Source organism: Staurois parvus, unplaced genomic scaffold, assembly GCF_062004578.1.
Source record: "Staurois parvus isolate SC_StPar_1 unplaced genomic scaffold, SC_StPar_1.0 ptg002277l, whole genome shotgun sequence".
NCBI classification, from domain to species: domain Eukaryota; kingdom Metazoa; phylum Chordata; class Amphibia; order Anura; family Ranidae; genus Staurois; species Staurois parvus.
Window position 1 is genome coordinate 162,501 of NW_028320073.1, and position 27,500 is coordinate 190,000.

General features: G+C 51.6%; 1 long non-coding RNA gene across 1 annotated transcript in view; it reads left to right on the top strand.

Moving 5' to 3' along the window:
* LOC149431411 (uncharacterized) overlaps nt 1-27,500 on the top strand; it is a 67,182-nt gene that overhangs the window by 18,273 nt on the left and 21,409 nt on the right. The window contains exons 5-6 of the long non-coding RNA XR_016309274.1: nt 17,507-17,644; nt 24,828-24,962. This is a non-coding gene — a long non-coding RNA (uncharacterized LOC149431411). The remainder of the gene's footprint in view (nt 1-17,506; nt 17,645-24,827; nt 24,963-27,500) is intronic.

Below are 27,500 nucleotides of genomic sequence, written 5' to 3' on the forward strand. Positions count from 1 at the left end.
TGGGATATGGGGGTGATCAGGATGCTGGTATGGGGTATGGGGGTGATCAGGACGCTGGTATGGGGTATGGTCGTGATCAGGATGCTGGTATGGGGTATGGGGGTGATCAGGACGCTGGTATGGGGTATGGGGGTGATCAGGACGCTGGTATGGGGTATGGTGGTGATCAGGTTGCTGGTATGGGGTATGGTGGTGATCAGGACGCTGGTATGGGGTATGGGGGTGATCAGGACGCTGGTATGGGGTATGGGGGTGATCAGGATGCTGGTATGGGGGTGATCAGGACGCTGGTATGGGGTATGGGGGTGATCAGGATGCTGGTATGGGGTATGGTGGTGATCAGGATGCTGGTATGGGGTATGGGGGTGATCAGGACGCTGGTATGGGGTATGGAGGTGATCAGGACGCTGGTATGGGGTATGGGGGTGATCAGGACGCTGGTATGGGGGTGATCAGGACGCTGGTATGGGGTATGGGGGTGATCAGGACGCTGGTATGGGGTATGGTGGTGATCAGGTTGCTGGTATGGGGTATGGTGGTGATCAGGTTGGTGGTATGGGGTATGGGGGTGATCAGAATGCTGGTATGCGGTATGGGGGTGATCAGGACGCTGGTATGGGGTAGGGTGGTGATCAGGATGCTGGTATGGGGGTGATCAGGACGGTGGTATGGGGTATGGCGGTGATCAGGATGCTGGTATGGGGTATGGGGGTGATCAGGACGCTGGTATGGGGGTGATCAGGATGCTGGTATGGGGTATGGGGGTGATCAGGATGCTGGTATGGGGTATGGGGGTGATCAGGATGCTGGTATGGGTGTGATCAGGATGCTGGTATGGGGTATGGCGGTGATCAGGGTATTGGTATGGGGTATGGCGGTAACCAGGGTGTTGGTATGAGGTATGGCGGTGATCAGGATGCTGGTATGGGGTATGGTGGTGATCAGGACACTGATATGGGGTATGGAGGTGATCAGGATGCTGGTATGGGGTATGGGGGTGATCAGGATGCTGGTATGGGGTATGGGGGTGATCAGGACGCTGGTATGGGGTATGGGGGTGATCAGGACGCTGGTATGGGGTATGGTGGTGATCAGGTTGCTGGTATGGGGTATGGTGGTGATCAGGATGCTGGTATGGGGTATGGTGGTGATCAGGATGCTGGTATGGGGTATGGGGGTGATCAGTTTGGTGGTATGGGGTATGGGGGTGATCAGTTTGGTGGTATGGGGTATGGGGGTGATCAGGACGCTGGTATGGGGTATGGAGGTGATCAGGATGCTGGTATGGGGTATGGAGGTGATCAGGACGCTGGTATGAGGTATGGAGGTGATCAGGATGCTGGTATGGGGTATGGAGGTGATCAGGATGCTGGTATGGGGTATGGGGGTGATCAGGACGCTGGTATGGGGTATGGAGGTGATCAGGACGGTGGTATGGGGTATGGAGGTGATCAGGACGCTGGTATGGGGTACGGAGGTGATCAGGACGGTGGTATGGGGTATGGCGGTGATCAGGATGCTGGTATGGGGTACGGAGGTGATCAGGACCCTGGTATGGGGTATGGAGGTGATCAGGACGCTGGTATGGGGTATGGAGGTGATCAGGACGCTGGTATGGGGTATGGCGGTGATCAGAATGCAGGTATGGGGTACGGAGGTGATCAGGATGCTGGTATGGGGTATGATGGTGATCAGGATGCTAGTATGGGGTATGGAGGTGATTAGGACGCTGGTATGGGGTATGGGGGTGATCAGGATGCTGGTATGGGGTATGGGGGTGATCAGGACGCTGGTATGGAGTATGGGGGTGATCAGGACGCTGGTATGGGGTATGGGGGTGATCAGGACGCTGGTATGGGGTATGGCGGTGATCAGGATGCTGGTATGGGGTATGGGGGTGATCAGGACGCTGGTATGGGGGTGATCAGGACGCTGGTATGGGGTATGGGGGTGATCTGGACGCTGGTATGGGGTATGGGGGTGATCAGGATGCTGGTATGGGGTATGGGGGTGATCAGGACGCTGGTATGGGGTATGGGGGTGATCAGGACGCTGGTATGGGGTATGGGGGTGATTAGGACGCTGGTATGGGGTAGTATAGGAGGAATAGTGCCCCATCATTGGTGTCAGTGGGAGGAATAGTGCCCCATCATTGGTATCAGTGGGGGGAATAGTGCCCCATCATTGGTGTCAGTGGGAGGAATAGTGTCCCATCATTGGTGTCAGTGGGAGGAATAGTGCCCCATCATTGGTGTCAGTGGGAGGAATAGTGTCCCATCATTGGTGTCAGTGGGAGGAATAGTGCCCCATCATTGGTGTCAGTGGGGGGAATAGTGCCCCATCATTGGTGTCAGTGGGAGGAATAGTGCCCCATCATTGGTGTCAGTGGGAGGAATAGTGCCCCATCATTGGTGTCAGTGGGAGGAATAGTGCCCCATCATTGGTGTCAGTGGGAGGAATAGTGCCCCATCATTGGTGTCAGTGGGAGGAGTAGTGCCCCATCATTGGTGTCAGTGGGAGGAATAGTGCCCCATCATTGGTGTCAGTGGGAGGAGTAGTGCCCCATCATTGGTGTGAGTGGGAGGAGTAGTGACCCATCATTGGTGTGAGTGGGAGGAATAGTGCCCCATCATTGGTGTCTGGGAGGAATAGTGCCCCATCCTTGGTGTCAGTGGGAGGAATAGTGTCCCATCATTGGTGTCATTGGGAGTAATAGTGCCCCATCATTGGTGTCAGTGGGAGGAATAGTGCCCCATCATTGGTGTCAGTGGGAGGAGTAGTGCCCCATGATTGGTGTCAGTGGGAAGAGTAGTGCCCCATCATTGGTGTCAGTGAGAGGAGTAGTGCCCCATCATTGGTGTCAGTGGGAGGAATAGTGCCCCATCATTGGTGTCAGTGGGAGGAATAGTGCCCCATCATTGGTGTCAGTGGGAGGAGTAGTGCCCCATGATTGGTGTCAGTGGGAAGAGTAGTGCCCCATCATTGGTGTCAGTGAGAGGAGTAGTGCCCCATCATTGGTGTCAGTGGGAGGAATAGTGCCCCATCATTGGTGTCAGTGGGAGGAATAGTGCCCCATCATTGGTGTCAGTGGGAGGAGTAGTGCCCCATCATTGGTGTCAGTGGGAGGAATAGTGCCCCATCATTGGTGTCAGTGGGAGGATTAGTGCCCCGTCATTGGTGTGAGTGGGAGGAGTAGTGACCCATCATTGGTGTGAGTGGGAGGAATAGTGCCCCATCATTGGTGTCTGGGAGGAATAGTGCCTCATCATTGGTGTCAGTGGGATGAACAGTGCCCCATCATTGGTGTCTGGGAGGAATAGTGCCCCATCATTGGTGTCAGTGGGAGGAATAGTGTCCCATCATTGGTGTCATTGGGAGTAATAGTGCCCCATCATTGGTGTCAGTGGGAGGAATAGTGCCCCATCATTGGTGTCAGTGGGAGGAGTAGTGCCCCATGATTGGTGTCAGTGGGAAGAGTAGTGCCCCATCATTGGTGTCAGTGGGAGGAATAGTGCCCCATCATTGGTGTCAGTGGGAGGAATAGTGCACCATCATTGGTGTCAGTGGGAGGAGTAGTGCCCCTTCATTGGTGTCAGTGGGAGGAGTAGTGCCCCATCATTGGTGTCAGTGGGAGGAGTAGTGCCCCTTCATTGGTGTTAGTGGGAGGAGTAGTGCCCCATGTTTGGTGTCAGTGGGAGGAGTAGTGCCCCATGATTGGTGTCAGTTGGAGGAGTTGTGACCCATCATTGGTGTCAGTGGGAGGAGTAGTGCCCCATGATTGGTGTCAGTGGGAGGTATAGTGACCCATCATTGGTGTCAGTGGGAGGAATAGTGCCCCATGATTGGTGTCAGTGGGAGGAGTAGTGCCCCATGATTGGTGTCAGTGGGAGGAGTAGTGCCCCATCATTGGTGTCAGTGGGAGGAGTAATGCCCCATGATTGGTGTCAGTGGGAGGAGTCGTGCCCCATGATTGGTGTCAGTGGGAGGAGTAGTGACCCATCATTGGTGTCAGTGGGAGGAGTAGTGCCCCATGATTGGTGTCAGTGGGAGGAGTAGTGCCCCATCATTGGTGTCAGTGGGAGGAGTAGTGTCCCATGATTGGTGTCAGTGGGAGTAGTGTCCCATGATTGGTGTCAGTGGGAGGAGTAGTGTCCCATGATTGGTGTCAGTGGGAGGAGTAGTGCCCCATGATTGGTGTCAGTGGGAGGAGTAGTGCCCCATGATTGGTATCAGTGGGAGGAGTAATGCCCCATGATTGGTGTCAGTGGGAGGAGTAGTGCCCCATCATTGGTGTCAGTGGGAGGAGTAGTGTCCCATCATTGGTGTCAGTGGGAGGAGTAGTGCCCCATGATTGGTGTCAGTGGGAGGAGTAGTGCCCCATGATTGGTGTCACTGGGAGGAGTAATGCCCCATGATTGGTGTCAGTGGGAGGAGTAGCGCCCCATCATTGGTGTCACTGGGAGGAGTAGTGCCTCAATGGATGAAGACCAGCGAGGTTCCGCAGCGATATTACTGCTACATTGTATCCTGACATCATTTACATTGAAAAGGTTACAAATATATTTTATGTCATTTCATTACTTAAAGGGGCAGCGTAACATTTTCCTCATTTTCATGTATTTTCTTATATTCCGCTCATTCCGGCGCGGTTTTCCTATATTGCCATTGGATGATTTTTGTAGGTATTTTTGCAGTCAGCGCGGAGTTTCGGACGGTTTACCTTCAGGTGTTCTCTATCAGCCCATTGTGACAGCCGACGTCTCCCTTCGTGGGAATGTTGCATTAACCCCCCCGGAGGTATTCCTGAGTGTAGCTCGGGGTAAAGTTTCAGCACCACAAGCTGTGACCCCCTCCCCCCCCCAGCTACACTCAGGAATACACTGCAGCGTTGCTCCGGGATCCCTCGATCACTTACCTTGTCCTGCGCTCCCGCGATGTCCCCCCTGCAGTGTCCCCAGTAATGTCCTCCGGCCGATGCCGGCATCTGTCTTCCGGGTTCCGTTCCCTGCGACGTCGGGACATACGGGGGCGGAACTGGCGGGAAATTTGAAAATGACAAAAAGCGACATTCACTAAAATCACTAAAATCACATCGTATAACATTCCTGTATCCAACCATTTCACATACATTGTGTCCCGAGTGCTTTGTCCGGCGCCCTGCCTGCATTTTTACCGCCCTTTCTGCCTGGAAACTGAGAAACGTCCATGGCGTCCAAAAAGCGTCCCTTTAGGTCAGACGCGGTTTTAGAGCGGCTAGAGAACAGCGATAGTAAATCAGAACCACTTGCAGAATTGAGTGATAATGATTGGTGGGGGAAATTCCTCATCAGACACTGAAAACGATTCTGCGACTGAGCTCAGCGATGGGCCGACTTGGCGCTCTATTTCACATTTCAGTGTTTTCGGTGATTATATTATTGAATTACATTTATTATTATTATATTATTATTTATAATTATTTATTAAATTATAATTTAGTGTTTCAAATTTTATCATACCGGGGATGTTTACGATTTATTTTTATTTATTTATTTCAGGTACTTATATAGCGCTGTCCATTTATGCATTTTATTATTATTATATTATTATTTTTTATGATTATTTATTATATTATAATTTATGATTTCGTGTTTCAAGTTTTATCCTCCCCGGGATGGTTACTAGACTCTTGTCCGGACAGATTTCAGGGAGTTATTCCTAAAAATTACAGGCCGGCAATAAAAAAACACCATATTTCCGTGCCAAACAATTGCTCTTCCGTAGGAATGACCCGCCAATTAGTGAGGATGTTATTAGGATTCGGTGGCGGCGGTGACATTAAATATGCGCTGACAGGTAATAGGTCCATTAAATCCCAGAGGAATTCACTTAGAATTTCTTCCACAAGGCGATTTAAAGTCAGGACGAGGTGGGGGAGGGGGGGGAGGGGATGGGGGGCTCATTATGCGCGGAACGCACTAATACAATATTGAACAATGAAACGTTTTAACTACAGATTTCACAGGAAAATGCTGCCAATTAGGGGGGGGGAGGGGGTGAGGAGAATGGACGGCCAGATTGTGGAGCTCAGAGTCGGGACTTTTTTTTTTAAATTTTTTTAATAACGACTCACAATGTATGCTGATTAATTAGGGGGCGGAGCACTGAGCGCCATACCGCCATTCACCTGTGGGGGCGCTCCGCAGAAGCAGCTTCTAATACTCAGCATAATCCCTCGAATGTTTTTGTGTAACCGGAAGCATGAAAGCCTCAGCCTGGGGTGCGTTCTTCTCCTGCATGTGGGTGGGCAGGCAGCCGTCACACAGCAGAAGAAGCACACTATTGATGATCTCCATCTCTCGTATCCTTGTGATTTGAACCCAGAGTCGGACTGACAACTCATGGGGCCCCCGGCCAATAGGAGATCATGGGGCCCCTGTGTCCTTGCCCAAACTCAAAAAAGCCTATGAAAAGGTACCAGGGGCATCTCATGGGGCCCCCTACTGATCCCGAGCCCTCGGGCAGTGCCAGAGTTTCCAAATGGTCAGTCCGCCCCTGTTTGAACCCCTTCCCGCCCCCGCCATCCCTTTAAACAGTTCAGAACAGCCAGGGCTGGGAAGGTTAAGTGGTCATGTGACCATGACTTTTTTTTTCCCTGTTCAAAATGTATGTAATGGCAAGTGGTGCTGGAGGGTCCATTGATCCCGACTGCTGGGGGATCTATCGTTGCTGATGGGGATTTCATCTTGAGGGAGGGGTCTATTGTTGCATGGTGTGGGAAGTCTTATGTTGCTCGGGGGGTCGGTTATTGCTGGGGGGATCTATGGTTGTGGGAGGGGTCTATTGGTACTGGTTGCTGGAGGATTTATTAATGCAGTGGGAGGAATCCATTGTTGAGGGAGGGGTCTATTTTTGCTTGGGGGAAGAAGTGTTATGTTGCTGGGGGGGGTTATTTTTTCGGCCCCCGTACTGGAAGGTTTGGCCCCCCTGGCCTAGAAGATACCAGAGAAGGGGCGGAGTTCTCCACCTACTGGCTGGAATGGAGAACACAGAACAATGCAATCCATCTGCAGGAAGTCTGCTATTGGAGGGTGTAATGAAATCTGTCCAATCAGACGACACATCCCCTTCATTGGTTTTGGTTTGTATTTGATCCCACCAGTAATATATCCTCCACACTGGATTTGTATCGGCCTTTTCCCCCGGGGGACTCCGATCACCTAGGAGGGGAGGCAGCCATGTTGGATATTGCGTTGGCCGGGAATTGAACCCGAGTCAGCTGCTGGGAAAGCAGCCATGCTAACCACTACACCACCAACGCGAGGTTCCATGTCTTCTGATGGCGAAGGTCTCCTCCGTGCCTCCGACCCACCAATCCCAACCCTTCTCTGCATTGTATATACAGATATGATGGGGGAGGGGAGACACCCCAATATAGAGAGAACATTGTATATACAGATATGATGGGGGAGGGGAGACACCCCAATATAGAGAGAACATTGTATATACAGATATGATGGGGGAAGGGTGACACCCCAATATAGAGAGAACATTGTATATACAGATATGATGGGGGGGTGACACCCCAATATAGAGAGAACATTGTATATACAGATATGATGGGGGAGGGGAGACACCCCAATATAGAGAGAACATTGTATATACAGATATGATGGGGGGAGGGGGAACACCCCAATATAGAGAGAACATTGTATATACAGATATGATGGGGGAGGGGAGACACCCCAATATAGAGAGAACATTGTATATACAGATATGATGGGGGAGGGGGGACACCCCAATATAGAGAGAACATTATATATACAGATATGATGGGGGAGGGATGACACCCCAATATAGAGAGAGCATTGTATATACAGATATGATGGGGGGGGTGACACCCCAATATAGAGAGAACATTGTATATACAGATATGATGGGGGAGGGGAGACACCCCAATATAGAGAGAACATTGTATATACAGATATGATGGGGGAGGGGTGACACCCCAATATAGAGAGAGCATTGTATATACAGATATGATGGGGGAGGGGTGACACCCCAATATAGAGAGAGCATTGTATATACAGATATGATGGGGGGGGGGGGTGACACCCCAATATAGAGAGAGCATTGTATATACAGATATGATGGGGGAGGGGTGACACCCCAATATAGAGAGAGCATTGTATATACAGATATGATGGGGGAAGGGTGACACCCCAATATAGAGAGAACATTGTATATACAGATATGATGGGGGGGTGACACCCCAATATAGAGAGAACATTGTATATACAGATATGATGGGGGAGGGGAGACACCCCAATATAGAGAGAACATTGTATATACAGATATGATGGGGGGAGGGGGAACACCCCAATATAGAGAGAACATTGTATATACAGATATGATGGGGGAGGGGAGACACCCCAATATAGAGAACGTTGTATATACAGATATGATGGGGGAGGGGTGACACCCCAATATAGAGAGAACATTGTATATACAGATATGATGGGGGAGGGGTGACACCCCAATATAGAGAGAACATTGTATATACAGATATGATGGGGGAGGGGTGACACCCCAATATAGAGAGAACATTGTATATACAGATATGATGGGGGAGGGATGACACCCCAATATAGAGAGAGCATTGTATATACAGATATGATGGGGGGGGTGACACCCCAATATAGAGAGAACATTGTATATACAGATATGATGGGGGAGGGGAGACACCCCAATATAGAGAGAACATTGTATATACAGATATGATGGGGGAGGGGTGACACCCCAATATAGAGAGAGCATTGTATATACAGATATGATGGGGGAGGGGTGACACCCCAATATAGAGAGAGCATTGTATATACAGATATGATGGGGGGGGGGTGACACCCCAATATAGAGAGAGCATTGTATATACAGATATGATGGGGGAGGGGTGACACCCCAATATAGAGAGAGCATTGTATATACAGATATGATGGGGGAGGGGTGACACCCCAATATAGAGAGAGCATTGTATATACAGATATGATGGGGGAGGGGTGACACCCCAATATAGAGAGAGCATTGTATATACAGATATGATGGGGGAGGGGAGACACCCCAATATAGAGAGAACATTGTATATACAGATATGATGGGGGAGGGGTGACACCCCAATATAGAGAGAACATTGTATATACAGATATGATGGGGGAGGGGTGACACCCCAATATAGAGAGAACATTGTATATACAGATATGATGGGGGGGTGACACCCCAATATAGAGAGAACATTGTATATATGTCTTCTGATGGTGGACGTCTCTTTGGTGCCTTCAGCCAGGTGCGATGTAACACACACGTCATCCCGCAATTCTCATGCGTCTTGCCATGCGACAATTGCAGCAACATCACACTGCATTCGGGGCGCCATGTTGATGGTGAACGTCTCTTTGGTGCCTCTTCAGACATCTCCATAGAGGACGTCACTGACAGGAAGGGTTCTCATTGGTCCCAGCAGAAAAGGCCTCAAGCTGGAAAGACTCCTCCCACTTCGGAAGCCAATCAGAGTTCCTTTCTTTTCTCCCAAGTTTCATCCTCCAAGGCCAGACCTAAGCCAGGGGCCCAGTTCAGTCACAATCCTGGGGCCCCTAATCCCCAAACCTGCAGACAAGTCCTATTAAACCTCCTGAAGGGAATCCCCATTTCCTAAAGTGGGGGGACGTCTGTTGGCCTTTGGGGTCACCTGGTCAGCAGACATCTCAGAAGCTCAGGTAAGAGACGTGGTGTCCAGAGGCTACAGACTAGAGGTCATCTCCCTGCCCCCACCCTGCTTCGTGTTGTCCAACCTGCCGGTGTCCCCGCAGGGACTAGCGATCCTCCATGCTGCTCCTGCAGATCTGCTGACCCAAGGAGATCTCCCCATTGGACCAACAGCAGAAAGGTTTCCGGGTTTTTACTCCAACCGTTTCCTTGTTCTAAAGCCTCAAGGAGGACATAGGCTGCATTCACTGGGGGGATTAGGGGGCATACAGGGGATTCCTGGGGCTGGGATCACTGTGAACAGTGGGGGATGGGAAGTCTGTACAAAGCAATGACAGGCTGAGCCGGGACCATTCCCATGTATCCGCACATCCATCGGTCATCTGTGGTCAGGGAAGGATGAGCGATCCTGGCCCTAACCGTAGATGACCGATGGATGTGCGGATACATGGGAATGGTCGCGGCTCCTGTCAGCCTGTCATTGCTTTGTATAGACTTCCCATCCCCCACTGTTCACAGTGATCCCATCCGCAGGAATCCCCTGTATGCCCCTAATCCCCCCAGTGAATGCAGCCTATGTCCTCCTTGTGCTCGGGTTCACACCAATGAGGTGCGGGAAACGCTGCGAATCCTGTACGTTTCCCGCACCGCATTGCAATCGCATCACGTTCATGCGATCTGGTGCGGGAGTCAGTAATAAATTATTGACACCCGAAACAGATGGCAAGACGCGATGTGATTGCCAGAAATCACATGACATGGGTGAGAAGACCCATACCATGTGATTCAGGTGCGGATCTAAAGACAGTCCTGCACCTTTGTGGTGCGGATGCGATGTGATTTGAGCCATAGGAAGTGTATGGCCCAAATCGCAGCGCACAGACATGTGCATGGAATGCGCAGAGGAATGCGGTGTGATTCCTGTGCAGACTCCATGCAGTGTCCCGCACCACATAGTGTGAACCGGCTGGGAGGCTTTAGAACAGGGAAAAGGTTGGAGTAAGGCCCCGGTCACAGGGGGCGTACTAATCCGTACAGCCGTGGGGGGCCGTGTTTACTTGGGGGATGTACCGGTGTTCATGCATCCCTGTGCAGGCAGGTTCATTGATGTCAGTTGGGATGCAGCGGCTGCATGGATACAGACACTGCTCCCAATGTAACATCTGTGCGGGTGAACAGCTGTGAACACAGATAGTGTGCGTTCAGGGCCATGCATCCATACGGATGTCAGATTGGGATCAGCATCTGTGTCCATGTTACCACTACGTCCCAACTGACATCAATGGAACTGCCTGCACAGGGGTGCATGAACACCGGGACATCCCCTGCAAATAAACACGGCCCCCCACGGCGGTACACATTGGTATGTCCCCTGTGAATGTGGCCTAAAAACCGGGAACTATTCTGCTGTTGGTCCAATGGGGAGATCTCCTTGGGTCAGCAGATCTGCAGGAGCAGCATGGAGGACCGCTAGTCCCTGCGGGGACACCGGCAGGTTGGACAACACGAAGCGGGGTGGGGGCAGGGAGATGACCTCTAGTCTGTGGCCCCTGGACACCACGTCTCTTACCTGAGCTTCTGAGATGTCTGCTGACCAGGTGACCCCAAAGGCCAACAGACGTCCCCCCACTTTAGAAAGTAGGGAAATCCCTTCAGGAGGTTTAATAGGACTAGTCTGCAGGTTTGGGGATTAGGGGCCCCAGGCTTGTGACTGAACTGGGCCCCTGGCTTAGGTCTGGTCTTGGAGGATGAAGCTTGGGAGAAAAGAAAGAAACTCTGATTGGCTTCAGAAGTGGGAGGAGTCTTTCCAGCTTGAGGCCTTTTCTGCTGGGACCAATGAGAACCCTTCCTGCCAGTGACGTCCTTTATGGAGATGTCTGAAGAGGCACCAAAGAGACGTTCACCATCAACATGGCGCCCCGAATGCAGTGTGATGTTGCTGCAATTGTCGCATGGCAAGACGCATGAGAATTGCGGGATGACGTGTGTGTTACATCGCACCTGGCTGAAGGCACCAAAGAGACGTCCACCATCAGAAGACATATATACAATGTTCTCTCTATATTGGGGTGTCCCCCCCCCCCATCATATCTGTATATACAATGTTCTCTCTATATTGGGGTGTCACCCCTCCCCCATCATATCTGTATATACAATGTTCTCTCTATATTGGGGTGTCACCCCTCCCCCATCATATCTGTGTATACAATGTTCTCTCTATATTGGGGTGTCACCCCTCCCCCATCATATCTGTATATACAATGTTCTCTCTATATTGGGGTGTCACCCCCCCATCATATCTGTATATACGATGTTCTCTCTATATTGGGGTGTCACCCCTCCCCCATCATATCTGTATATACAATGTTCTCTCTATATTGGGGTGTCACCCCTCCCCCATCATATCTGTATATACAATGTTCTCTCTATATTGGGGTGTCCCCCCCCATCATATCTGTATATACAATGTTCTCTCTATATTGGGGTGTCTCCCCTCCCCCATCATATCTGTGTATACAATGTTCTCTCTATATTGGGGTGTCACCCCTCCCCCATCATATCTGTATATACAATGTTCTCTCTATATTGGGGTGTCACCCCTCCCCCATATCTGTATATACAATGTTCTCTCTATATTGGGGTGTCACCCCTCCCCCATCATATCTGTATATACAATGTTCTCTCTATATTGGGGTGTCACCCCTCCCCCATCATATCTGTGTATCTAATGTTCTCTCTGAGTCTTCTGGCCGGCCTCTTCGGTTGGCCCGCGCTTCTTCTTTAGCCGCAATACATTCTATAGGTGTCAGACACCACCTGACGGTATCTCTAGCGGCCCACAGTGCGGGGTTCCTCAGCACGCGGGGTCTAAGTCCCAATCTGCTTATGCACCAGGGCCCCTGATGGTGGGGATGGACTTGGAGCAGACCGAGACCAGGGCGCGACCCCTGAGTATGTCCAGCAGTGGTAGAGAGTACCGTCAGAGGTGTTGCGGGAAATAGAGCCTGACGAGAAGAGGCTGTTAGGCCTTGCAGCAGGGACTGATCCTTGCGGGATGGATGGATGGACAGTCAGCGTGACGTAAGGCGTAGTCAGGCAGGCCGGGTCAGCAACGTGCGGGCAGCGAGGTACCGGAGGAGCAGGCAGGAGAGTGGTCAGGGTCACGAGCCGGGTTCAGCAACGTGCGGGCAGCGAGGTACCGGAGGAGTAGGCAGAGAATGGTCAGGGTCACGAGCCGGGTTCAGCAACGTGCGGGCAGCGAGGTACCAGAGGAGCAGGCAGAGAATGGTCAGGGTCACGAGCCGGGTTCAGCAACGTGCGGGCAGCGAGGTACCAGAGGAGCAGGCAGGAGAGTGGTCAGGTCAAGCCAGGGGTCAAGCAGGAGACAACCAGCAGGGTCAGGATCAAGCAGAGGTCGGCAACAGGAAACTTCACAAATCAGATGACAGGAACAGGATAATAAGACCTCCTGTCCTGTTTAAATAGCGCGCCCTGCGCTGTCATTGGTGCCAGGCGCCTGTCCGCGATCGGGAGTGCGCATGCGCGGCCGTCGCCGCCGCCACGATCGCCCAGGGCCCACTGGCTAGAGCGTGTCGGTGTTCTGTGCATGCGCCACCCGGCGTATCGCGGCAGAACACCCGACCCCTGACAATAGGTGAATACGGCTGCGATATTTAGGAGGTGACACAGTCGAAGATGAAACAGTCTGCTGGACATATAACTGGATGTCTCCCGCACAAGATGACGGCGACCTGGTATGAGGTGGGATTGTTGAGATTTTTCACCTTAGGTCGCTTGTGCTTCTTCTTTCGCTGGAATAAATTGCGTGGATTAAAGCGGGTGCCATCACTAGGAGATGCACCGCTGGGATGGCCAGTCGGTTGGTCAGTCCCAGAACTAATGTCATCGCTTGGTGGTTGGATGATGTCACTGATTGATGACATGGTAGAATATCTCTTAGGAATGACATCACTCGTTGATGGGACGGCATCATCACCCTGTGGAATGACATCACTCGTTGATGGGACGGTATCATCAACCTGTGGAATGACATCACTCAGTAATGGGACGGTATCATCGTCCTGTGGAATGACGTCACTCATTGATGAGAACATTTTGCCATAACTGAACTCTATGGTTGTCCAGCGCCTCTTCATTGCCCGGCATAAATCCCGTAGGATAAAACGGGTGGTATCGCTAGGAATTTCACCTCTGGATTGGACACTGGGATGGACAGTCATGGTTGTCCATTCTCGCCTATTGCCAGAACTCGATTGTAGGATCATGTCTTTTGTTGGAAAGACGCCAGAAGTCGTTGATGGTAAAGTGTTATCTAATGCTGGAAAGAGTAAACCTCTTGTTGATGTGCTGGAAGGGTGACCACGGATGGGGTCCCTGGGAGGTGCGACGCTGGGAATGGGAAAGTCAGAATCTCCCGTAGCTCTGTCCGCATATTCATCTTTTGGTGGTATGTGGTCACTCTCTGGTAGATTGAGCTTGCGGTGCCTGAACTCCTTGGTTGGCCTGCGCCTCCCCATTGGCCGGCATAGATCCCGTAGGTGAGCACGGATGTCATCCCTGGGAGGTGGGACGCTGGGAATGGGAAGGTCAGTCTCTTCCATAGCACTGTCCACACTTTCACTTGTTGATGGGAAGATGTTAATGTTCCTGAGCCGCTTGTTTCGCTCGCTCCTCCTCATTTCCCGGAGTAAATCCGTTATGTGAGCACGGACGTCATTGCTAGGAGGTGTGAGGATGGGAGTACGAAAGTCAGCCTGGTCCGTAGTGATGTCTGTTGTTAGATCGATGTCAATCGTCGGTGGGTTGATGTTGCTTTTCGTTGGTTGGATCCATTGGTGAAATGGCTTGAAATATTTTAGGAACATTATCAGCAGCAAGATGATAAGTCCCAACAAGCATTCTGATTGGTGCTCAGCAACAGTATTTATAAGCATGGGTAGCGCTGTGTTCCCTAAGGCCGCCCACCCATTGGACCAGACTGACTGGAGCCCAGCAAACATCCATTGGTAGCAGTCAGTGGCATTTATAAGCATGGGTGGGATTGTGTTCCCTAAGGCCGCCCACCCATTGGACCAGACTGACTGGAGCCCAGCAACCATCCATTGGTAGCAGTCAGTGGCATTTATAAGCATGGGTGGGGCTGTGTTCCCTAAGGCTGCCCACCCATTGGACCAGACTGACTGGAGCTCAGCAACCATCCATTGGTAGCAGTCAGTGGCATTTATAAGCATGGGTGGGGCTGTGTTCTCTGAGGTTGGCCCCTCGCTGTACCAGACATCGAGTAGTTGATAAAAGAATTCAATCAGCTCCAGGAACATCAAATATTGTGCTAATATTGTGGCCAGCTGATTCCTGCGCAGGATGTACCTCAGAATGAGAACACTTATCAGGACTGTCCCCTTATACCAGAATGGAATGGTGGCCAGTAGTGAAAACCAACTGATGGGTCCTGGGGACTCGTTTTCCAATTCTCTGACCTTTTCCTGCTCCAGTTCTTCCATCATCTTCATGGTCCTCCCCTCCTCCATGCGTATATCTGGGGAGTCTTTGATGAAATATCGGTGTTCCTCCATCATCTTCATGCTCCCCCCCCTCCATGCGGATATCTGGGGAGTCTTTGATGAAATTTCTTTGTTCCTCCATAATCTTCATATCATTGTCCTTGTCCATGCCGGTCTTTGTGGAGTCTTTGATGTCCTTCCTGTGTACTCCCCAAGGGAGCAACAGGATAACAATCGCGGCAAAGATTCTGCACATTTTTGTTTTTTTTTTTTTAGAAAAAAAACAGGAGCTCTGTAAGGAAGCAGCTGTCTCTGGTGAGAGAAAACAGCAACTGAGGACTCACAGTGAGGGAGGTCATGTGACCACAGTGAGGGGGGCGGGGTTTATGTGTGACCAATCAGCAGCCTCTGTTCAGCCTGCTTTACTCTGATTGGCTCATCTGGGATCCAGTCTGTTTACAGTGCAAAGTCACAGTGAGGGGGGCGGGGTTTATGTGTGACCAATCAGCAGCCTCTGTTCAGCCTGCTTTACTCTGATTGGCTCATTTGGGATCCAGCTCAGGTGGCTTTGGATTGGATGTTGGGATGTAGAGCAGATCTGGATTGGATCCTATTATATAACATTGATACCATTTCCCTGTATTTATAATATAGACGCCTCTGTTTATATTCATACAATGTTATTATAATGTCATTTTATTTATTTTACTGTATTAATAGGATTGTAATGATTGATATGAATTGTAATATAAACAATAATGGGTGTAATATTAATAATCCCAATAATTATAATACAATAAAGCTGTTCTGTGTATTTGGATGACAGAAATCTCCTGGCCATTTCTCTGTGCTGACATTTCCCTGATGTAATGCACACAGGAGCCGCTAGAGGGCAGCAACACTCAGCTCCTCCTGTAGTGTCCCCATCACCATAGATTTCCTCCTGGAAGACCCATCACCATGGAGACCAGGCAGGAAGTGATCGGTGTTTTCATGGTGTCTGGAGGGGAAGTTGGGGAAGCTGCGCCCCGGGGTGGCCGGGAAGGGGAAGTGCTGGGGGAAGGGAGACACTGGGGAGGGGGGGTCAGCCCCCATTATTATTATGGGTAATAAGATGTGTAATCATATATAATGTTATAGTGATATATCGTCATAACTCCTCTGATAGTCACACTTATTGTTATCATTAACCATCATTTCTATACCCCCCCCCCAATCATCACTATACCCCCCCATCATCACTATACCCCCCCCATCATCACTATACCCCCCCATCATCACTATACCCCCCCATCATCGCTATACCCCCCCATCATCACTGCTATACCCCCCCATCATCACTATACCCCCCCATCATCGCTATACCCCCCCCATCATCGCTATACCCCCCCATCATCACTATACCCCCCCATCATCGCTATACCCCCCCATCATCGCTATACCCCCCCCATCATCACTATACCCCCCCATCATCGCTATAACCCCCCCCATCATCGCTGTACCCCCCCCCCCATCACTGCTATATTCCCCCCATCATCGCTATACCCCCCCCCCATCATTGCTATACCCCCCCCCATCACCGCTATACCCCCCCATCATTTCTATACCCCCCCATCATTTCTATACCCCCCCCATCATCGCTATACCCCCCCATCATCGCTATACCCCCCCATCATCGCTATACCCCCCCCATCATCACTATACCCCCCATCATCGCTATACCCCCCCCCCATCATCGCTGTACCCCCCCCCATCACTGCTATACCCCCCCCATCATCGCTGTACACCCCCCCCCCCACCATCATCGCTGTACACCCCCCCCCCCACCATCATCGCTGTACACCCCCCCATCATCGCTGTACACCCCCCATCATCACTGTACACCCCCCCCCCCCACCATGGCTGTACACCCCCCCCCCACCATGGCTGTACACCCCCCCCCCATGTTTGGGACCCCCTGTATGACCTTTACCGGGGTAATCAGGACGGATGGCGGATGCAATGCTTTACAAGCTGCTAATAAAACAATTATAAATACACATTTTTTTTACCTGCAAAACACGGCATTTATTTATTTATTTCATTGTTTTTTAAGGTGAACTTCTATTGTTGGAGAATATTTCTCTGGCTGTCAGTTTGCATTTGTATCTTCTATGCTGGGAAAAGGTTTCTTTGAGTTGTGATGATTTGGTTTGTGATTCTGATGGGTCACCATTGTGAACTAACCATCCGTTTTACTCTTCTAGAAGATCAGGAAATATTCCCGGACACATTCCTTGCTGACCCCCCAACATTAATAAAAGGGGGCGTTCAGAAGAGGGCGACAGACCCCAGTGTAGGCGAAGGGATGATGGCGTGCCCCCTGTCTTCTCTGACAGCCAATGGTGAGTTCACATGGGGAATGCCCTTCATCACTGAGCTGACAACACTGTCTCTGCTGCACTGAAATCCCAAGCAGTGTTGTCAGCCCCGGCCAGTTCTTCTCTGTATTACTAATAGCGTGTTAGGAGGCCTGGATCCCAAATGGGAAAACAGATTTGATGAAGAGAGGCAGCTCTGTAATGTGGGGTATCCCTGAGGGTCCCCAGAAAAGTGTCCAAGGATGAGAGTGCCCCCGGATAGTGTACGTCCAGTAAATGTTTATCAAATGTTACTTCAACTTTAAAGGATAAATGTAAAGGTGTACAACCCCCCCTCCCATCCCCCGATACCTGCTGTACAACCCCCCCTCCCATCCCCCGATACCTGCTGTACTTACCTTTGGGGTGGGAGCTGTCAGGGCTCCCACAGGTGACCCAGTAGTCCAGGGATTCTCTGGGCAGCACTTCCTGGAAGGAGCAGATGGATTCTGATTGCTCGGCGCTGTCACAGGGAGTCTATCTGGTCCGTCTTGTGAGCGCTGCACAGAAAAGAGCGGATATTTCACATTCCCTGACCACTGGACCTGCTGAAGAAACCCTGACAACTCAGGATGGCCAGAAGTAAGTACAGAGGGACCTGGGGGGGGGGGGGTACGGTGTTCATACACCCTCTGCACTGCATTTGTATTGTGGAGCTCACGGTGAGCTGACTATCTTCTACCCCCTCTGCTATGATATGTCCCCCCCCCCCCCATGTATGTAGGATGGCATCGGTCTTGGGCAAGCGCCTGGTGCTGAAATCAGCGCCATCCATCAACTCTCACCATTCTTCTTCAAAACATCACGGTCAGACAGCGGTGGGGGGGGGATAGAGGGGCGTGCTGTCAGCCACGCTAGCCCCCAGTCTACAGCACATGTAATACATACATGCACTCTGTCACCTAGAGCTCAGGATGAAATACACATTATAGATTGTAAGGGACCGCCCGGCGGTACTACTAGCACTCCACTGAATAGGCGTCCCCAGCGCACGGAGTCTAAGTCCCAGGGTGCTTGTTCACCAGGGCCCCTGATGGTGGGATGGACTTGGAGCTCCCTGTGGCCAGGTCGTGACTACTGGGTGCGTCCGTCAGTGGTAGTAGTATGCGCAAGGGGCTCCCACGGGGAAGAGTCTGATGTGAGGAGGTCAGAAGACCCCACTGCACGGGATGGATGGATGGATGAGCAGGGTCAGACGGGCCGAGTCGGTAACAGAGAGGGCGGCAAGGTACAAGGCAGCGGGCATAGAATGGTCGGGTCACACGCCAGGTCAGCAACAGCAGGTCAAATCCAATAGGGGGCATTCAGGAGAGAGGTCAGGCAAAGCAAGGGTCAGAATAGGAGAAAACAGCAAGGTCAGGTACAATCCGGGTCAATAACTTACAGGGCACAGGTTCACAGGATACAGGTTGCAGGAAAGACCAGAAGGCACTGAATGACAGCTCAGGGCCATTTAAATATCCCGCCCTGCGCTGCCATTGGTGCCCAGCGTGCGGCCGCGGCTTCTACTGCGCATGCGCGAACTCGAACGCCGCGGCCGGCCCGGACCTAGTGCCCGTGTCCCTGCACAGGGCGGTGCACTGCGCCTGCGCCGGGACCATCGCGGCAGGGATCGAGGAGATCCCTGACATTGCCCCCCCCCTACGGGCAGCCTCCGGATGCCCACCCAATCTCTCCACCACGGGTGATCGCGAAAGAACCTCCGGACAAGTTTGGGTGCATGGACATTATGGGCTGGTTCCCAAGAATTGTCCTCAGGACCATAGCCCTTCCATTTGATAAGGAATTGGGTCTGGCCTCCCCTCCTTCGACACTTCAGGATTGTTTCAACCTCAAACTCTTCTTCTCCTTCGACCGTTACCGCTTCCGGGGGTCTAGATTCCCGGTCAGGGAAGGCATCTGGGACCACTGGCTTCAGCAGGGACACATGAAAGACCGGGTGGATCTTGAGCGTGTCGGCGAGGGCGAGTTCGTAGGCTACTTCGTTAACCATCCGTTTAATGCAGAAGGGGCCTATAAATTTGGGTCCCAATTTCTTTGACGGGCAAAGCATCTTTAAATTGGACGTCGCCAGCCAAACCTTCTCCCCAGGCCACAATACCAGATCTCCTCTCCGTTTCCTGTTGAATGCTTTCCTGTAGTCTTCCTGGGCCCGACTGATGGCCACTTGAAGCTTCTTATTGTTCGCAGCGAAGAACGTTACCACATCTTGTGTTGCTGGTACTGGGCATTCCGACACCAAATCCGGGAGGAAGACTGGGTGAAAGCCATAGTTGGCAAAGAACGGGGACTGCCCTGTTGCTGAGTGGCGGGCGTTGTTATACGCAAATTCCGCTAAAGGAAGAAGTGGCAGCCAGTCATCTTGAGTAAACGAGGTATAGCATCTTAAGTATTGCTCTAAGGTCTGATTGGTCCGTTCGGTTTGACCGTTAGTTTGAGGGTGGAACGCAGAGGAGAGAGATAATTTGATGTCCAGGGCTTTGCACAGTGCTCTCCAGAATCTGGATGTGAACTGGACCCCTCGGTCCGAGACAATGTCTTCGGGGACCCCATGCAACCTGACTACCTCACGAATGAAGACTCGCGCGGTCTCGGCTGCCGAGGGGGTTTTCTTCAACGGGATGAAGTGGGCCATCTTGGACAAGCGGTCCACGACTACCAGGATTGCCGTGTGGTCTCGGGATGGCGGAAGCTCGACTATAAAGTCTAGTGAGATCTTTTGCCAAGGCCGTTCAGGAATAGGTAAGGGTCGCAGCAGACCCCAAACCTTGTTTCTTGATGGCTTGTTCTTCTGGCAGGTGACACAGGACCTGACATAGCCCTTACAATCCTTAGCCATGTCTGGCCACCAGAATGAGCGTCGTAGAAGTTCCAGGGTCTTTTCTGGGCCAAAGTGCCCCGCCATTGGGTGGTCGTGGCAATGCCCCAAGACCAGGGTTCGGGCTTCTTCCGGCACCACAATTCGATCTTCCCTCCATAGGAGTCCCCCCTTGTTCCGGAGCGGCCCTCCGCCTGGGGTAGAGAAGTTTGTGGATGCCTCCATTAGCCTGGAACGAAGGTCCGACTGAAGGACCAAGAAGTTACCCGAGGACAGGATGGTGTCAGGTACTGGGGTCTCCTTGGCGTCTTCGTACATCCGTGATAACGCATCCGGCTTAGTATTCTTTGATCCCGGCCGGTTCGTAATGTGGAAGTTGAATCTCGAAAAGAATAGTGCCCATCTCGCCTGTCGCGGGCGTAGACGCTTGGCAGTTCTCAGATACTCTAAGTTCTTGTGGTCAGTAAATATTAAGATGGGGTGCAGCGCACCTTCCAGCAGGTACCTCCATTCCTCTAACGCCGTTTTGATCGCTAGTAGCTCTCGATCACCGATATCATAGTTCCTCTCCGCTGGGGTCAGCTTCCGTGAGAAGAACGCTACCGGGTGGAGCAGTTCCTTGGTGCCTTTTTGTTGGGAGAGGATGGAGCCTACCGCATTCTCCGATGCATCTACCTCCAAGATATAGGGCAGAGCGGCGTCTGGGTGACCCAAAATGGGTGCCGAAGTGAACAGCTTCTTTAAGACTTCGAAAGCTCCCTGCGCTTCTGGTGTCCATCTGAATCGGGTTCCCAGCTTGGTTAGCTGAGTAATGGGGGAGACCAGACCCGAGAAGTTCTTGATGAACTTCCGGTAAAAATTTGCAAAGCCGATGAATCGTTGGTCGCCTTTCCTGTCTGTGGGTTCAGGCCAATCCAGTATTGCAGCGACCTTCTGGGGATCCATCGCGACCCCCGCGGTGGAGATAATCAGGCCCAAGAAGGCAATGCTGGATTGTTCAAAACAACATTTTTCTGCCTTGGCGTACAACCCATGCTGCCGCAACCGCCCCAATACTTTTGCTACATGTATTCTGTGTTCCCCCAAAGACGGGGAGAAAATCAGAATGTCGTCTAAATAAATGATCACAAAGACATCCAGAAAGTCCCTAAAAATATCATTTACAAAGTGTTGAAACGTGGCCGGAGCATTGCACAACCCGAACGGCATGACCAGATATTCAAAATGACCGAAGCGGGTGCGGAAGGCCGTCTTCCACTCGTCCCCCTCCCTTATGCGAATCAAGTTGTACGCCCCCCTCAGATCCAGCTTGGTAAAAACCACTGCTGACTTTAAACTTTGGAACAGCTCAGGTACTAACGGTAGTGGGTAACGGTTTTTTATCGTGAACCTGTTCAATTCCCTGTAATCGATACATGGCCTTAAGGTTTTGTCCTTCTTTTCAACAAAGAAGATTCCCGCCCCCGCCGGTGAAGTGGAGTGGCGGATGAACCCCTTCTGGAGGCTGTCCTCGATATATTCCTTTAGGGCCCCCAATTCGGGCTCTGATAGGGGGAAGATTCGCCCAAAAGGAATTTCTGAGCCGGGTAACAGGTCAATGGGGCAGTCATAAGGGCGGTGGGGGGGGTAGAGTATCAGCTCCCCGTTTGCTGAACACATCTAGAAACCCATGGTAGACCGCAGGGATTACTTGTTTTAGTTCCGCTTCCCCCTCAGAGCACAGGAGGATTTGGGGGGCCCCCGGGCCCGAAGTGCGGCAGTATATCCGACAGTATGGGGAAGGGAACGTGATTACTCCGGTCTCCCAGTCAATCTGGGGGTTATGGGCCCGTAACCATGGGAGCCCCAGAATGACTGGGAAGAGGGGTGAAGCTATAGCATCCAGGCGGAGGAGTTCCTGGTGCTGGCCGGCAATGACAGTGGTGATGGAGGGGGTTTCCTGGTTCACTACCCCCGATTTTATTCGGGAACCGTCGGCCAAATAAATATTGAACCCCTTCTGTTTCAATTGAAGGGGAATACCCTGCTGGTGAGCAAAATTAATATCCACGAAGCAGCTGCATGCCCCAGAGTCAATTATGGCCGATACTTCCACGGTCCTTTCTGGAAGCTGAAAGGAAAGGGGCACCACTAAGTATTGGGATGGACCAACATTGCCAATGGATAAGGAAGAAGAGGTGCACTTACTCAGTTTCTGCGGGCAGGAACGCGCCATATGACCAGCTTCGCCACAATAGAGGCACAGGTTCTGGGATCGTCTGCGCAGATGTTCCTCTGGGGATAGTTTAGGCCGTGCCAGGCCGAGCTGCATGGGTTCGGGGTTGTCTCCAGGTGGCCGGTTTTGGATGATTGGCCTAGGTGTTTGACTGGGACCCTGAAATGATCCCCAGGGATTTTCATGACCCTGGCCGGACCTCTCAAACCTGCGTTCCCGCAGTCTACGGTCAATTTTAATGGTCAGTGCTATTAGGTCCTCTAAAGTCTCAGGTACCTCCACCCGGGCGAGCTCGTCTTTCAGGCCATCTGATAGGCCAACACGGAACTGATGCAGGAGTGCGAACTCGTTCCAGTGAGTATCCCCCATCCACCGCCTAAATTCAGATGCGTACTCCTCCGCCGCTCGACGGCCTTGCCGGAGCGTGTACAGAGTAGCTTCAGCAGAAGCTGCCCGCTGCGGGTCATCATAAAGGATGGCCATAGCATCAAAAAAACTGTCAACCGAACTAAGGTGAGGGTCATTTTTTCCCCGTAATCGATGGGCCCAGTCTTGGGTTTCACCCTGCAGGAGGGAGATGACGAACCCCACCTTCACGGATTCAGTCACGAAGGTTCGGGGTTGTAGCTCAAAATAGAGGAGGCAGGACTCGCGGAATGATCTGAAACGTGTGCGGTCCCCGTGGAAACGTTCCGGTAAGGGTACTCGGGGGTCGGCCGCCGGGAGTGGTGCGGATGCCCCAGACACCAGCACAGGGGCTGCTACGGCTGGAGGTGTGGGGACCGCGGCCTGTGGGGCGGGAGCGGATATAGTGCAGGTCTGGAATTGAGTTTCAATCCGCTGACATCTATCCTGCAGGGCCGATACGGTCTGTGTCAAATTGGACAGGTGCCTGCAGATCTCCAGCGGCGAGGGACCTCCTCTAGACTCAGTCATGGCCTTCTGGTACTGTAAGGGACCGCCCGGCGGTACTACTAGCACTCCACTGAATAGGCGTCCCCAGTGCACAGAGTCTAAGTCCCAGGGTGCTTGTTCACCAGGGCCCCTGATGGTGGGGATGGACTTGGAGCTCCCTGAGACCAGGTCGTGACTACTGGGTGCGTCCGTCAGTGGTAGTAGTATGCGCAAGGGGCTCCCACGGGGAAGAGTCTGATGTGAGGAGGTCAGAAGACCCCACTGCACGGGATGGATGGATGGATGAGCAGGGTCAGACGGGCCGGGTCGGTAACAGAGAGGGTGGCAAGGTACAAGGCAGCGGGCATAGAATGGTCGGGTGACACGCCAGGTCAGCAACAGCAGGTCAAATCCAATAGGGGGCATTCAGGAGAGAGGTCAGGCAAAGCAAGGGTCAGAATAGGAGAAAACAGCAAGGTCAGGTACAATCCGGGTCAATAACTTACAGGGTACAGGTTCACAGGATACAGGTTGCAGGAAAGACCAGAAGGCACTGAATGACAGCTCAGGGCCATTTAAATATCCCGCCCTGCGCTGCCATTGGTGCCCAGCGGGCGGCCGCGGCTTCTACTGCGCATGCGCGAACTCGAACGCCGCGGCCGGCCCGGACCTAGTGCCCGTGTCCCTGCACAGGGCGGTGTACTGCGCCTGCGCCGGGACCATCGCGGCAGGGATCGAGGAGATCCCTGACATAGATTCTCCTTTGAAGCTGGACTCCAGGTATGAAAAGAACATCAATGAATCCTCATCTCCTGTACAGCAGAGCTCAGGCTGGGAGATGGAGGAGCATCAGAGGGAACCAATAGGAATAGATAGAATTTGTGGTGGTTTTTGCCCATGTGATTGGTTCTGGCCTCTTTCACATAACCGTTCCAATCAGGTCCACCTGTCAGTTTTTGGATTTGGCTAAACAGGCCAGACTTCCCTCCCCACCTCCATCAATGAGACTTCCCTCCCCACCTCCATCAATGAGACTTCCCTCCCCACCTCCATCAATGAGACTTTCCTCCTCACATCCACCAATGAGACTTCCCTCCCCACCTCCATCAATGAGACTTTCCTCCTCACATCCACCAATGAGCCCCCACTGGGTTGTTTTCTTTTTGTGCTAAAAAGATTGGGGAAAAAAAACCAAACCCTTTTCTTTGTTCTGTTATACAATTTTGCACATTCTCCTCCAGGTTGCTGATGCCTCTCCAGTCGCCGTCATCTCGTCCAGCGTGCCCGCCAGTACTGGGGTGCACTTACCTGCGGGCGCCGTAGTTACTTTGGCTCCGCCCCCAGACATCATCGGGATGAAGGACAGCGGAGGAGATGTAAGTCCCTGATTTCAGTCTTCTGCTTCATTCTGCCTCAAGTATTCAGGGAAAGGGAAAAGCTGTCACTTTGTAACAGGTTCTCTTTATAGCCCCGCCTCCTGTGCGGCTCTTTTTGTATAAACGGTTTGGTTAGGAAGGGAAGGATTACCATACACTTACAGATCTAAAGCCAGCGAGTTATAGAGGAAATAATGCAGCATGCAGACCTTTTACTAAAGCGCAACTCCACCAAAAAGGGGAAATTCCGCTTTAAAGTGACATCAACCACTTGCCTACCGGGCACTTTTACCCCCTTCCTGCCCAGGCCAGATGTCACACTTTGAATGACAATCGCACGGTCATGCAACATTGCATCCAAACTAAATTTATATCTTTTTTTTTAGACAAACAGAGATTTCTTTTGTTGGTATTTAATCAGCACTGGGGGGGGGGGGGAGGGGGGGTTAATTTATGTTAAACAAACGATGAAAGACCAAACATTTTGAAAAAAACACATTTTTGTTTAGTTTCTGTTATAAAGTTTTGTAAATAGGTGATTTTTCTCCCTCACTGATGAGGCGGCACTGACAACCAGCACTGATGGGCACTGACAGCCAGCACTGATGGGCACTGATAGTCAGCAATGATGGATATTGATGAGGCACTGATGAGACTTCTCCAATATGTGGCACTGATAGGCAGCACTGATGGGCACTGATAGATAGCACTGATGGGTACAGACAGGCATCAATGATGGACAATGAAATTCATCACTGATAAGCAATGTACTGATGAGCACTGACCACTAGCACTGTTGGGTACTGATAGCCATCACTGATGGGCACTGATAGCCAGCACTGATGGGCACCCATACAAAGCACTGATGGGCAGTGACCACTAGCACTGATGGGTACTGATAGCCATCACTGATGGGCACTGATAGCCAGCACTGATGGTCACTGACCACTAGCACTGATGGGCACTGATAGCCATCACTGATGGGCACCCATACAAAGCACTGATGGGCAGTGAGCACTAGCACTGATGGGTACTGATAGCCATCACTAATGGGCACTGATAGCCTGTACTGATGGTCACTGACCGCTAGCACTGATGGGCACTGATAGCCAGCACTGATGGGCACTGACCACTAGCACTGATGGGTACTGATAGCCATCACTGATGGGCACCCATACAAAGCACTGATGGGCAGTGACCACTAGCACTGATGGGCACTGATAGCCAGCACTGATGGGCACCCATACAAAGCACTGATGGGCAGTGAGCACTAGCACTGATGGGTACTGATAGCCATCACTGATGGGCACTGATAGCCTGTACTGATGGTCACTGACCGCTAGCACTGATGGGCACTGATAGCCAGCACTGATGGGCACTGATGGGGCTACACTGATAATTAGTGCCCTGATAATCAGTGTATTTGTCCCCTCTGAGAAATGCCGCTTCCCAGCTCTCCTCTCCTCATGTGCTGTGAGCGGGAGGAGAGGACTGCCGATATCCAGCATTTCTGATTTACACTGATCAGCTGTGATTGGGCACAGCTGACCACATGGTAAAAGGCTGCTCTGATTGGCCCTTTCCTGGACATATGATCAGCTGTGGCTGAAGGACACAGCGATCAAAGATCGCGCTGGGGGGGGGGGGGGGCGTCCATGGATGCCCTCTGAAAACTTCTCATGTCAATGGGGAGCCCCAGACCCCTCCCAGACAGCTGCTTTGGGGAATGAAGGGGGTGAACAATATAATCAAGCAGGTTAGGAAACCCAAAAACCTGTCCTGAATGTCCTTCCTCCCCTTCCAAGTATATCAGCCATGGGGGTGTGGGTCATGGTTTTACCACCCCCCAGACTGCTTGGATGGAAGGGGCTGTACACATGCTTTGCGGATGCAGCAGAGATGATACCCTCTGTCACATTTGCCATCGGTACTGCTGAGTGTGAATGGGACCCGTCACAACTGCCCTGCATCCATGTACAATGCATGTGGTTGCTGCTCGGGGGCGGGGACTTTACAGGATTATATCACTTAGTGAGAAGGTGACTTCTCATCTCCCAGCTGCCTGTCAATTGCCCTCTGAAAAGAGATCCAACGGTGATCACTGTTAGAGGACAAAGCGGGTATAAAGAGCCCTTCCTCTGGCTGTGTGCAGAGATCTGCCCATGTGTATGTCAGAGGATTCCCGGCTCTGGAAACCTATACAATGTTCTTTTATACTTGGAGATGTAAACGGCTTGTTACTGAAAGAGCCTTTACATGGTTAGTAAAAGAACTTCCTTCCCTATGAACAGCGAACCCCACCTGTGAACGGACTTCATGATCCAATCAATATTTGTCTGCAGACGTAACGACGTTCAATATATAAATGTATTCTTCTATAAATCCCCGCTCCGCGCTTCTACTGTGCAAGACTGGAGGGGGGCCGGAGGGGGGATTTATTGTACCGTCATTGGTTATAATGTATGAGAAATCTACGTTTCATTGTATTTGCTTCTCACCTACAAATAAAAATATATATATTTTCTGGCGTATAAGACT